Below are 12,807 nucleotides of genomic sequence, written 5' to 3' on the forward strand. Positions count from 1 at the left end.
TACCTGGACATGGCTGACGGAATAAGAGTATACCTCCATGGATTAAATAGAAGGTGCCATTCTAAATTCTGTACAGATTCCCAAGTTCGACAGGATACACCAGAAGAAGGTTGGAGGTTACATTGGCCAAAGCATTGTAATAATAACACCCAAGATGAGAATGGGAGTCTTAGTAATTATTCATCATTTTCTAAAAAATTCAGAAACCTGATATTCACTAATTATAGGTTTTTTTTAATGTCCAAAACAAAAAATGAACACTTTCCGGAATTTTTAAGAGGAAGATTAATAATTTGTAGTATTTAAATTACCTGATATCATCTTTGATATTATTCTTATGTTTCGACTAAGTTAAACCTTCCTCCTCAGGTGTGTCTTGTCCACATGGTGTAATGGATAAAGTTGTTGAAGATATTCATAATCGTACCCTATTTCCAAAAGAGGGGAGATATAAAAGAAATATTTGAAAGCAAGTCTTCCCTTGCTGTTATTTCAAATCATTTGAAACCATAGCAGCAAGTTTTAGTTTCCCCTCCAAGGCCAGAGGTTTTGGGGAAAAATTGTGTGTGTGTGTGTGTGTGTGTGGTAGATAACCTTAGATTTATTACTAGGTATTGGTAAATATTTGCTCCAATAGTGCTCAATACTAAAAGTGATTGTTAGTAGAACTGATACATATATAGATTGTTCAGCTTATATCAACAATTTGCAGCCTCCTCAAAGAAGTCTATATTCCAAATTCCAAGACGTTATTCATCTTGCAATTTATCTCTTTCAGCATGTTAAAAATTTCTATTCTTAACAGCACCCGTTTCATCAAGCAGAAACAATCATAATTATGTCAATTTTTGAATATTTTCTGCTGACTCAAAATAAGAACTCATTAACTTTAAACAGAAAGAAAAAATTACTTAAATCTGAAAAAAAATCCAACAAGTAGTTGCATTGTATTTTATGACATTTACGCCATCTTATTTACTATTTTTAATTCATATCTGATATCCCATATTATTTGAGGCATTTCCAAAACGGACAATTTTATTTTAACTGCTTCGAATTATTCATCTTAAAACACATCGGATTGGAATATTACCAAACTTCATTGTGAATTGAGATTGATGGAAATTCCGAATATATATATATTACTAGCATTTCAGCCCGGTGTTGCCTGGGTGTTTGGAGCATTAAAAAAAAAAAAAAAAAAAAAAAAAAAAGAAAGTGGTCAATTTTTTAAAAACTTTGACCCTATTATAACCCCTTAACATTTGTTTTGGGCTCAAGTAAAGTTTTTAAGTTAGATCCATGTCCAAGGAACCTATATCTAAAATTTCAAGTGTTTAGACCCAAAATTGGTGGAGGAGTTTGATAGAGTTCTCAAAGGTCAAATCGTTGAACTTTGACCCCTTAACAGCCAAATTTCTAGGCGAAAACGGATTGCAAAGATTTTACCAAATCTCAGTACCCTGTATATCAAATTTCAAGTCTGTAGACTGAAAATTGACAAAGTTATTGCGTAGCAAAATGTAGACACACACACGTTCACTTTATATATATAAAAACTTTCATTTCTTGATCTCATCAAAAAACTTCATTATACTTTGGAAATACCTATTTCGGTTTGTTTTCCATTTTTATAAACAGTCTACAAATATTTTTTTTGCATTTTATGACCACCGTCATAATATCGTTTCATACAATGCTAAAATCAGTAAATTTTTAGCTTCGCTATATGTATAAATTTGCTAACAAATTTCTTTCCTCCGATGAGAAGAATTTTGCATTCTTTGAAACTCTGTGGAATAAGGATTCATTAATCACCTTTGTTCGAGGTATTCTGTCAAAAAATAAAATTTTATATGCAAATTTTCGTTTATGCTTCTTTATAGATACAGATATTCACATCACAAGAATAATGGATTTAAAACTAATGTATTGGAAGTGATTAACAAGAACTGTTGATCTGATATTGCCAAATTTGAATCCAGTTTGTTCCTCAGAAATGTGTAACCTTCAGGTAGTCCCTCGCTTAAGTACCAGATTCTTTTCTAAAAAGAATTCTAACAAGATATGAGAAAACCAATGGCAGCAATACAATCGTTTGATTCATAGGAAATGAATGAACTAATGTATACTTACCGACGGCATTGGTTAAAGTAACATTTATTTGATGTTTCCTTAATTCTTTTTCAAGAATTGAGACAAATAGATTCCTGGAATAAATAAAAAAAAAATAGAAAACAAAAACAAAAAACAACGAATAAAAACAAATCGCATTACTTTCTCAAATTGGCATTGAAATTCATTCAGTAGTTTCAGCATCTGATGCAAGCATCAGCAGCAACAGCACTGCTATTTTAACAGTGTCGTCGACCACGGCTCTCCAAATTGTAGAGTCCTGGTAATCTCGGGAAAACAAGTAAAGACGGCAGTTTCCTGTTGCTTTCCGTCTTGATTTGAGGATGCATCTCCCCTAATGAATTAAACGTGCCCCCAGATAGTAACCTAGGAATGTCTGACTCTGCGTGGTATATACAGCGACTAGCCTTCCCAAATGGTCACCCATCTGGTACTGGGCAAACTCGTTGCTTAACTTTGCTGATCTGGCGTTGTTCTGTATGCAAGCAAACATACTTTATTATATCTACTAGAAGATATGTTTCAGTATGGGTAAAATTCCACATTTTTTACGTCTTATGCCTAGCAACTGTGTTCCAAATTCATAATGATCAATTTGTTTAGGAGTGCATTTCTATGTAATTAAATAATTGTTCTTTTATACCACAAATACTAGTGTTTCATGCTTATGAAATCATCAGTGTATGAAGTGACAATTGCTAACAGTTGGAAGATTTGAACCCAGTTATGAAACCATTTTTGACCACATTTACCAAGCCTTTACCTCCAGACTACCAAACAATTGCCAATATATATATATATATATATATATATATATATATTAGTAAAATGTTATCAAAAACTGTCCCCCCTTTCTCCACTACCAATATAATGTTCTTCCATACAAAATAACGAGAAGCACTGATAATTTTTGTATGAATAGAATAAATGGGATATTTTAATGATTGATTTCATTTATAGAATAATTGGTTCAACGACTGTGAATGGCTACGTTATTATAAGATAATGCCGACACCCTTTGTATTCCACAAACTGTTCTATGCCAAATCTTAATACAACTTGTTGCAAAAACAAATGAACACCATAGACTGACAATGCCAAGAGCTGTAGAAAAATATGGATGATAGTTTTACAGCATTTCTTTTTGTTGTCCGCCATCATATATTATTAATATCTAGAACCGGTAAAATTAATTCCCTGAAAAAAAAAAAAAAAAAAAGTTTGTGCAACACTTATGTCACCTTACAAAGACTAAAATTTAGACGTATTGCTACTAAACCTTACATCTAGAATTCTTATTCCAATTTTGATTAAAATCTATTACAGGATTTCGATTCTAGAAAATGTCTGAAATTTAAGCTTAAGGTGTCTTAAGAAATTGAACTTTAGAGAATCTTGCTTAACTTGTGTCTAAGGACTATGGATTAAATTTAATGTAAATCTGAAATATTTGAATTTACAAATTGGGGGTTGTATCGATATTATGTCCCCTAAAACCCTTTAAAATACTTCAAAGAAACTGAAATGTGGGATAATATTAATTGATGTTTAATACATATTGTTAAAAAATTGAAGGTATCTTGATCTTTACAAATGGCTCCCACCCTCTTAGCATAACTAAATTAAACTAAATATAATTCATATTACGATCCCTTACAACTGGTAGCTGTGTTCCAAAATTCATATTGAATGGTTAACTAGTTTAAGAATCAATCTTGTACATGCAAATTTATATATATATATATATATATATATATATATATATCTGAAGCAAACATTTCAAACCAAAGATGCATTTACATCACACTCATGTTACTTTATTAGTAGTATAATTTGTCTTACACGGGTTTCGTTGAATAGTGGAAATTCAAACAACTTGTCAGATTTGATGACGTCACGTTAACCAGAGAAAACTGACAGTTTCAATTCAATATTTCTGTTGAAGCATTGCGAGCCGAACTCATCCAATAACGTAGAAATAATGTAGAAGTAATTTTACCTCAAAGGCTCTGTTCATTGCATTGCTCATTTCTTAATAGTAAGTTAGGAAATCAAATAATTTTAGTTAGGTAGTGTCGGTCTCTCCTAAGCCTGTTCTTAAAACCTTATAGAAAACTCAGCAAAAGTCTCCTTGTGTCATTCATGCATGAGAAGTTTATTCAGCCAAGTTCAAAAGAGGAGACGATCGAGAACCACTAAACGACATGGAACACCCATGAAACAGCAACACCGAAAAAACGATGCAGAGAATAAACAAATCGTGTGTAAACCCTATATGTAGGCAGGGAGTTTTTTTATTTTTTTTATTTCTAATAGAAGATAAACAGACAAACGGACACAATGTATTAGTATGAATACAGAATATCAGTTGATTTATAAAGCCTGTCACATTCAAAATACAAACATCATTAAGAGTGGTTGCGTTCTTTCTTCAAGGTCGGCCATCTTGAATGGTGTTTATGCAGTATTTGCCTACATGTGATAGAAAGTAGATATAATATACATCAGCCGGTAAAAAGAAAAGAAAAACAAGAAACAACATTGTCAGAATAAATTAGACGAATCCATTTACTGCTTCCTGCAAACATTTTTCTAGTAAATAAGATAAACATTCTGCGTTTATTTGATATCTTGAATATTCACAGAATCCAGAAAAGTTATCCTATCGACTACGCATATAGGGCACACGAGTTGAACACACTCTTTTTATAATGGAACAAAAAATGACAAGCAAGGCGGAGAACATGCCAAACACACATCACAGTCAAACATCCTTACGGAATGTGAAACACCTAAAGAACCTTAGAAAGTCTTTCTTCAATGTTAATAATATGAAAAATTTTATTTTAATATAGAAAATATCTGAAGACCGATTCATGGTGTTCACTTTAGTTGTCTTGTTTTTGTTTTTTATATATCTTTTTGGGTTATGTTATGTTGAATTCCTGAACGAGCTAAAATATATCAGATCTGAATCAAGAAAAATAAAGAATCCCAAGTAAAGACATAACTGACCTCAAATAACCCAGAGAAGTCGATAGGTAAAAAAAAATAAATAAATAATAATTTCGGAAATTATAAACCAAGCCAAACTAAAGTAAATAAAAGTTTATGGATATTCGTTTTTTTGTTTTTTTTTCTCTCATATTTATTTATTTTTTTTTTTTCTTGTTATTCCGAGCTTCTAGAATCAGGTACTGATAGAAAGAACCCCGCAAAAGTGGTGCTATGAAATAGGCTGGATTCTTACTTGGCACATCCAAGTTGTCAGCCAATGTTGATATTCACCGCCGGCTTCCAATAAGAAATTGGAAATACAAATATACGAGGGATGTTCAAAAAGTAATGCCTTCTATTTTTTTTTATTCCGCTTGAATGAATCGGGTGGGATTGCAAATAGCATTGTTATGATGATTAAACTTATGCATTAATGATCTGAAAGTTTCAGTTCTTGTGCAGATATTGATGGTGTGAAAACAAACCTTGTCTTGACCGTACGTCAGAAGCAGATGCGTTATTGAATTCCTCCATGCAGGAAAAATTAAAATGATCAACAGTCACCAGCGTCTTATGTTTACAAAGCAGACGCAATTTGTCAACACAAAAGATGGGTTCATCGATTTCAGAATGGTGACAGATGTGAGTGACAAAGCATGCTCTAGACTTTTACAGCCTACACATTAGGAGAGGCTGGCAAAAGTGCATTGAGAATGGTGGTAACTATGTAGAAAAAATGAATTCTGGAGTATAAAAGGTTACTCGTTTTAATGTTACCACTCCCGACTTCATAATTCTGCAACGTTTTAGTTTAGTAAAGAATAGTGAATATAATTTTTGGAACAATCCTTGTAGTTTGATTAAATAAGTATAACTTTTAGTACTGAAAAACTTTAAAAAGGCTAAGATGTTGTAAAACAAACCAACCAATTTAGAAAAGGCTGAGGTATATAATGACTAGCGATGCCAAAAATAATATCAGCAAAAGTATTAATTCAGATCATGTAGAGCATTATATGTACACCAGCAAAATGCTCCCTTATATTGCATAATTTTTCTAAAATTTATGTTGAATGAACATAGACTACACTACACGCTCAAAAGAAAAGGTAATGCACAGGAAAATGATTTCATGGGGGGATCCCCCCCCCCAAAAAAAAAAACAAAAAAAGAAAAACATACTACACTACCTCCTACATTGAATTGAGCATCGACAGAGTTACAGCACAGATCCAGCTTCGCATGCAGAAGTTACAGCACCGTTTAGGGTTCAGATAAATTTTTATTAATATGTTTAGGCAATCACACCAAACTTTTCTTCGATTAATTATTTACATTAGATGCAATGTTTTGGTATTATGCATCACACTTAACTAGCTGAATACGATCTTACTAAGCTCCAACCAACATACCTAATATATAAAATTACTAAACTACTTGCGACACGTTGAGTTACAAATGCTATCACTATTGGTTCCACTTTGATTTTTAAAAATTCACAAGCTGTGATTTACCTGTTAAGCAATTCTTCCTGCACAATGAAAATACCAAGTCTCTTTACTTCTAGATTATCCTCATAGATATACTGTTATATACTACAAAAAAATTGTGGAACTTGTTTGCTTGTCACCGTACACATTGAATGACGTCAAAGGAGGCGGAGGATATAAATAAAGAGAAAAGAGAATTAGTGGGCAGATGCGAATTGATGTATATAAAATGGATGACAGTGTTTGGAAATTCTATGGCATTATTTCAGGATTATCTATATATCTAAAATGTATGTGTTAAGACACTTCTCAACCTATATACTAAAAGAATTTTTAATTTGCAAACTTGAAATTTTATATTTAGGATATTCAGACATATGGAAAACTTTATAACCGGTTTCCATAAGGAAAAAAGGGGTTAAAATTGAAAAATTGTTACTTGAGGGTTACCTGATTTTTATCTCTTTGTTAACGATTTCAAGAGGTTAGAAAACACTTAGAAGATCGTGGCAAGCTGGTCTAATAGTTATCGTACTTGACTTACTGTTTTTAGGTTTTTGTTTCCATCTCTACTTGATTATTTTTTGTTACTTAGAAATGAAGTGTTTAGAAAAAAAAAAAGCTTAGATGAACATGTTTCGATTTCTTTCTATTTTAAAAAAAATTTTTTTAACTTTTTTTTTTAAGCAATTTACCATTATGTTTAATACAGAGCAACGTCGGGTACATCTACATAACGAAAAAAATTCCTAAAAAAGATAGGTTCGGAAACACTTAGCTTTAGAATCATAGGCCTTTAAAACAAATACTCATTAACCTTCTTTACTATAAACATCTAACACGCGCGTGTGTGCGTGTGTGTATAGTTATTTCTATATGTGAGACAGATAAACATTATCCCTGTGGCAAGATCACAGGTTAGATAAGCCTGGATTTGGTGTCGCCACATGCACCAACAAAAAAAAAAAAAAAATGAAACACGAATTTTAAAGCTATGGGAATCAGAAGAAAGACAAACATTATGATCGGTAAAGGAATCTTTGATAGCCAACGTGAGAATGGAGAGGAGATGGTTAACATCTTTTGAATATTGTTCCTTTTTATTTTAACTGAATACACCAGATCAAATATAGGTGAATAAATACGATTAGCACAAACGAAAAGCAACACAAAAGAAATTAGACAAATAATAGAATGAAATTACAAAACAATTTTCACACAAACGTCTTTTATACATATCTCTTACATATAAAAAGCACTTTGTGTGTGTGTTCATTTCCTATGAACATCGAAACGGCTGGGCCAATTTTTTTTTAAATTTCACACGAATATATGTCTGAGAGTGTTTGTTGGTTGGTTTTTGTTTTACGGCATATCAACCCTTTCTAAATTATTTAATGCCGAATCCAGTGATTTTGAAAAAAACATGTTTATGTTCTAGATTTTTTATAGCTTCACGTACCTATTCGTGGTGTTCACTTTAGTTGTCTTATTTGGTTTTTATATATCTTTTTGCGTTATGTTAAGTTGAATTTAACCATTAAAAAACCAATGGGGCTTCATAGTATTTATATGTTCAAGCACTTATTCATAGGGTTTAGTTGTTTTGTAGAGAGAAGTTATTTTTGTTTTGTTTGTTTGCTTGATGAGATATTTAACCAGAATATTAAACCTCAATTTATTTCATGTTAGAAAAAATAAAAACTTTTCCCTTTATATATTTTTGAGAATAATTTTGTTACTCTAAAAAAATGAGACAATTTCGTCTAAGCAGTTGTTTTGAAGATATTCTTCATATTGTTAGATTTTAGATATTGTTTTCTAGCGGTATCAAGGGTTCTACAATCTATGAAAAAGATGTTTGACTGTGCAAATTTTCTGATAGAACGAACATTGTGATTGCTGCTCTTGTTTATGGTACATACTTCACCAGTAAAAATAGAACTTTCTGCTGGAAGGGCCATTTCTTTTTTTTTAGTTGTTCTATTTGAAATGGCAGCGCATGCCACTCCACTATGGTCTTTGGAGCCGTCAGTAAAAGTTTGTAGATGGTTAGGGTATTTCAGAAGAATATTACCGTTTTCTTCATGGTAAATACTAGGGTGGGTTTTTGCTTTTAAGAGTTCGTTTGATTTTGAAATAACTTTGGGTTTTTGGGGAATCAGGTAGGATTTGTTCCTGGATATTTTCGACAGGCATTTCTGATTCCTGTAGTATTGATTCCATTAAAAAAACTAAAGGATTTTATAGCTTTTCTTTTTGCTTCCAATGAGTCTTTATCTTGGATTGAATGTAATTTTGTATGCTGAATTATTTGGGTGTGCTTTTAATTTAATGTAATATGTGGCACCTAGTTTGTGACTCCTTATATTTAAAAGGAATCTCATTAGCCTCTGCCTAAAGACTTTCAACTGGGGACATTCTAAAAGCACTAATCTCAGGCCTTCATGGCAGATTGGATCTAAAATCTTTAGACAAGAGTTTCTAGCTGATTAGTATATAAACTATAATCCATTATAATCCATCAATTTATTTATTGCGGACCATTATCCTCATCTTTTCTTTGTTTTCACAACGTTTCGGTCAACTATTCTTCTGGTCTTCGTCAGGTGGTAACCATGACGGGATAGGAACTCCGAATCTCCTAACTGCATTCTCAGCAATTACTGCCATCCATAGTTGTTGTCTCCACGTTTTTGGCCAAGTAAGCCTCTGGCTGGCTTTGGGTAGGATTGAAACCGCAATGTTCAGACAATTCTCACCTGGAACCGTAGAGGTTCAACATCTATCCACTGTGCCATGGGCTCCGAAAGGCGATCAAGGTTGGATTTTGGTCATATAAATCCACGTATATTCATTATCTGATCTTCCAGGGTCGGGTCCGTACAGAATGGTATGTATATATTATTTTTAATAGGAATTTATTATTGAGATGAGTATTATTTATCAATTTATATATTACGGACTATTATCCTCATCTTTTCTTAGTTGTTTTCACGCTGAAGGCCAGAGGAATAGTTGGCAGAAACATGAAAACAACTAAGATAAGATGAGGATAATAGTCTGCAATAAATAAATAATAGTCATCTCAATAATGAATTCCAACTAAAAATTATATATATATATATATATATATATATATATATATATATATACTATAATCCAGTTTAGATCTAATCAATATTTGATATAGTTTCATTAAAGTTTTTTTCGTCTGCTTCCCACTGTAGTAGGGGATTACCGTTATTCCAAGTTTCAGTGTAGTCGGCAGTTGGAGCTGAGATCTGAGAGAAATCAAATACAATTGAAGAGTTGTCACCACCTCTCTTCCAGACCGTCACCACCGCAAAAACCGAGAGTAATTAAATCTAATTGGGACTTAGTTGAGTTTTGTCAAATCAACATCTGAACAATTTTATATAAGTTATATTTTATACATTTATCTTGAATTAACCAGTAGAATAGATATATCCGAGCCTGTCTTTCCTTTATGTGCATGAAATTGATTCATTTCCAGAGTGACAGATCGATGAGGCAGCAGCCTATCAACCCGAAGGTGAAGTGAGTCCGACCAGATCTACTGAGTCCTCTGCAAAGGACGAGCACAGGTCACATTGGGGTCCGTGACCGGGAATTGACTCATATGTGACAAAGGAGATCCACTTCAGGGATCATTGAGGGTTCACAATTCAACCTATTCATACATTTTTCTTTGAATATTTGCCAATTTGCCTTAATTTCCATCGAGGAGGTCTTTCACTGTTGGATTTTGGGCTTTCTATCAATATTGGAAAATGATCGCCGTCACAAGTGTCATCATATACTTTCCAGTTAAAGTCTGTGTTTTGATGTGTAACATAAGCTTAGGTCAATGGCCAAATTGTTTCCGCTAGTTGGATTGAAGTGTGTAGGTGCACCATCATTAAGGAAGCATATATCATTTTTGTTCATAAATTCTTCCAACGTTTTGCCCTTTTTATTAGTGTATTTACATCTTTACAGGACGTTATGACTATTGAAGTCTAATAAGATAAAAAGTTTAGGTAATTAAACAATTAGTTTTTTTCAATTCATTTTTATTCAGGTTTCATTTGGTGAGATATACAGAGAACATACCGTCATTGTTTTATGACGAGTGGCGTTAATGGCAATTGCTTGGATGTTGGTTATGTTTTATTTTACTGTCTAGAATTGTTACCTTCCCAAAGGTCCTGCCCACAGAGTTATGAGTTTAATTAAATATTTGGTAGTTCTTAATATTGATGTTGTCTTGTTTCAGGAAGGTTTCTTGAAGGCAAACTATTGTGGGGTGTTCTTGTGTTAGTAGCAGAAGTAGTTCATATTTGTTTTTAAACTGTGATTGTTCCATTGGATTACTTTTTATCCTATGGTTGTTTGCATGATGAGATTTTTTTTTTTTTAATCTATCTGCATCTCTTTAGAGATAGAGGATTTTATTTTATTTTATTTTTTAAATAGAGTTTGAGGGTCTTGTTGAGATTTTTCTTTGTTCGAGTCTGGAAGTAGATCTTGGTTTAGCTTGGGAAATTGATTTTGATTTTTGTTCATTATTTTTTTTTAAATATCTTCTGTATTGTTATCAGTTTCCATCATTTCTAATATTTGGAAACTATTTTGCGTGTCTATTGTTTGAGTTTCTTGTTTCCGGAAGTGTTCTTTGTTTTATTGGTCTCTAATTGTTGTGCATGCTTCTGTGAAATATTTTTAAGCGCTTCAGTTGTAGGCGGATTCTTATCTTTTGTTTTAGTTTATTATTTCTATTATTTTCTTTGAACCAAGGCATTTTCTTTGAGTTTTTTTTTTTTTTTTTTTTTTTTTTTTAAAGGATTTTGGCCATTCTTCATCGTTTAATGAGATTATTAGCTTTTTAAATTCTTTGTATATTTCATTGTGTTGATGTGGTCCGTGTTTTGTTATTTCGGCATGCGTTTCATTTTTTAAATATGTTTCAACTATTTTCATATATTTTCTAGGAATGTTATGTTTCTTTTATGTTCTACCTCCATTATTTCTTTTGCGTATATTTTACGTATTTTGGATTATTCTAGATGCTTTTCTCTACAGTTTGTACATTTTAATTCATTGGTACACTTCCTCCTAGTGGTCTGGTTCTCTATCCCAACACTTTCCGCATTTTTTTCTTTTGCAAGCTTCCTTGTGTCCATACTTGTGGCAATTAAAACATCTTAGAGCTGATATATATTGCTGCACTTTTACGTTTAAATAACCAATTTCGACTTCTTTTGGTCTTGTTTGGGAATCGAAGGTTAGTATATATGTATTTGTCGCAATCAACTTAATGTATCTTTCTATATTTATACGTATGTGGTTGATCACTCCTTGCTTTTTTAGTTTCTTTTTTGTTTCTTCTTCCGTTGCTAGAGAAGACTCGTAGCTTCGGATCACTCCTTTAGATATATTCAGTTTTTCATGTGGGAAGACTGCATTTGTATTCGTCGAATTTATTCATTTTAAGCAATTTTTGGGCATCTTTCTGGTTGGTGACTTCTATTAAGATGTTTTCATCTTTTTTTTTTTGTTTTAGAAGTGTTTTTGTTGTTTAGTATTTATTTAAAGTTAATTTGTTTAGCCGAAACCAGATGTGAAGAGTTTTGGTCTTACCAATTGATTGATCCTTAGCCATCGCTTGCTATTATATATTTGGGGATAAAGTTTAGTGGGTGGGGGATAAGTATTTTGTTAAGTTTGGGGTGGGTTATGTATAATGGGGCTTGACATGACCAGCCGATTGATCAGATTGGGCCTCTCTGACCTCCTGTCTAGTCAAAGTAAGGGCCAAAGTGGTGTGTAAGGAAAATTGAGATGCTTAAATCTGACCTCCAAGTCTTTCAACCACCAGGATTCTGTCCTAAGACATGGATTGCCACCCACGGTTAACAGGTGACCCCCATTGAGAGATTGACTCTCTGCATGGAAGGGGGCAGTCTAGGAGTGACTTAGATAAGTTTTGTATTGGAATGCCTCCAATAAGTATTGAAAATCGATAATCGAAAAAATCTGATTAAAGAAGGAACAGTCTGATTTTGAGTAAAGTTAACATCCTTATACAGCCTAACATCACAAATGCATTTGAGAAGTTTTATCACCGCACAAACAGAAGGGTCCAGTGTATAAAATCAATAGTATGTTTTCTGATAAAACA

The 12,807-nt window shown here is 32.6% G+C and overlaps 1 protein-coding gene across 5 annotated transcripts in view; it reads right to left on the reverse strand.

Moving 5' to 3' along the window:
* Positions 1-12,807, reverse strand: part of LOC145280080 (rho GTPase-activating protein 18-like) — a 312,700-nt gene that overhangs the window by 145,195 nt on the left and 154,698 nt on the right. For all 5 annotated transcript variants that reach the window (XM_080131781.1, XM_080131785.1, XM_080131780.1 and 2 more), the window contains one exon: positions 2,137-2,210. The gene's annotated coding sequence lies outside the window, so the exon portion shown is untranslated. The remainder of the gene's footprint in view (positions 1-2,136; positions 2,211-12,807) is intronic.

This window comes from Euprymna scolopes, chromosome 7, assembly GCF_053919585.1.
Source record: "Euprymna scolopes isolate OS-2025 chromosome 7, ASM5391958v1, whole genome shotgun sequence".
In the NCBI taxonomy this organism is placed as follows: Eukaryota; Metazoa; Mollusca; class Cephalopoda; order Sepiida; family Sepiolidae; genus Euprymna; species Euprymna scolopes.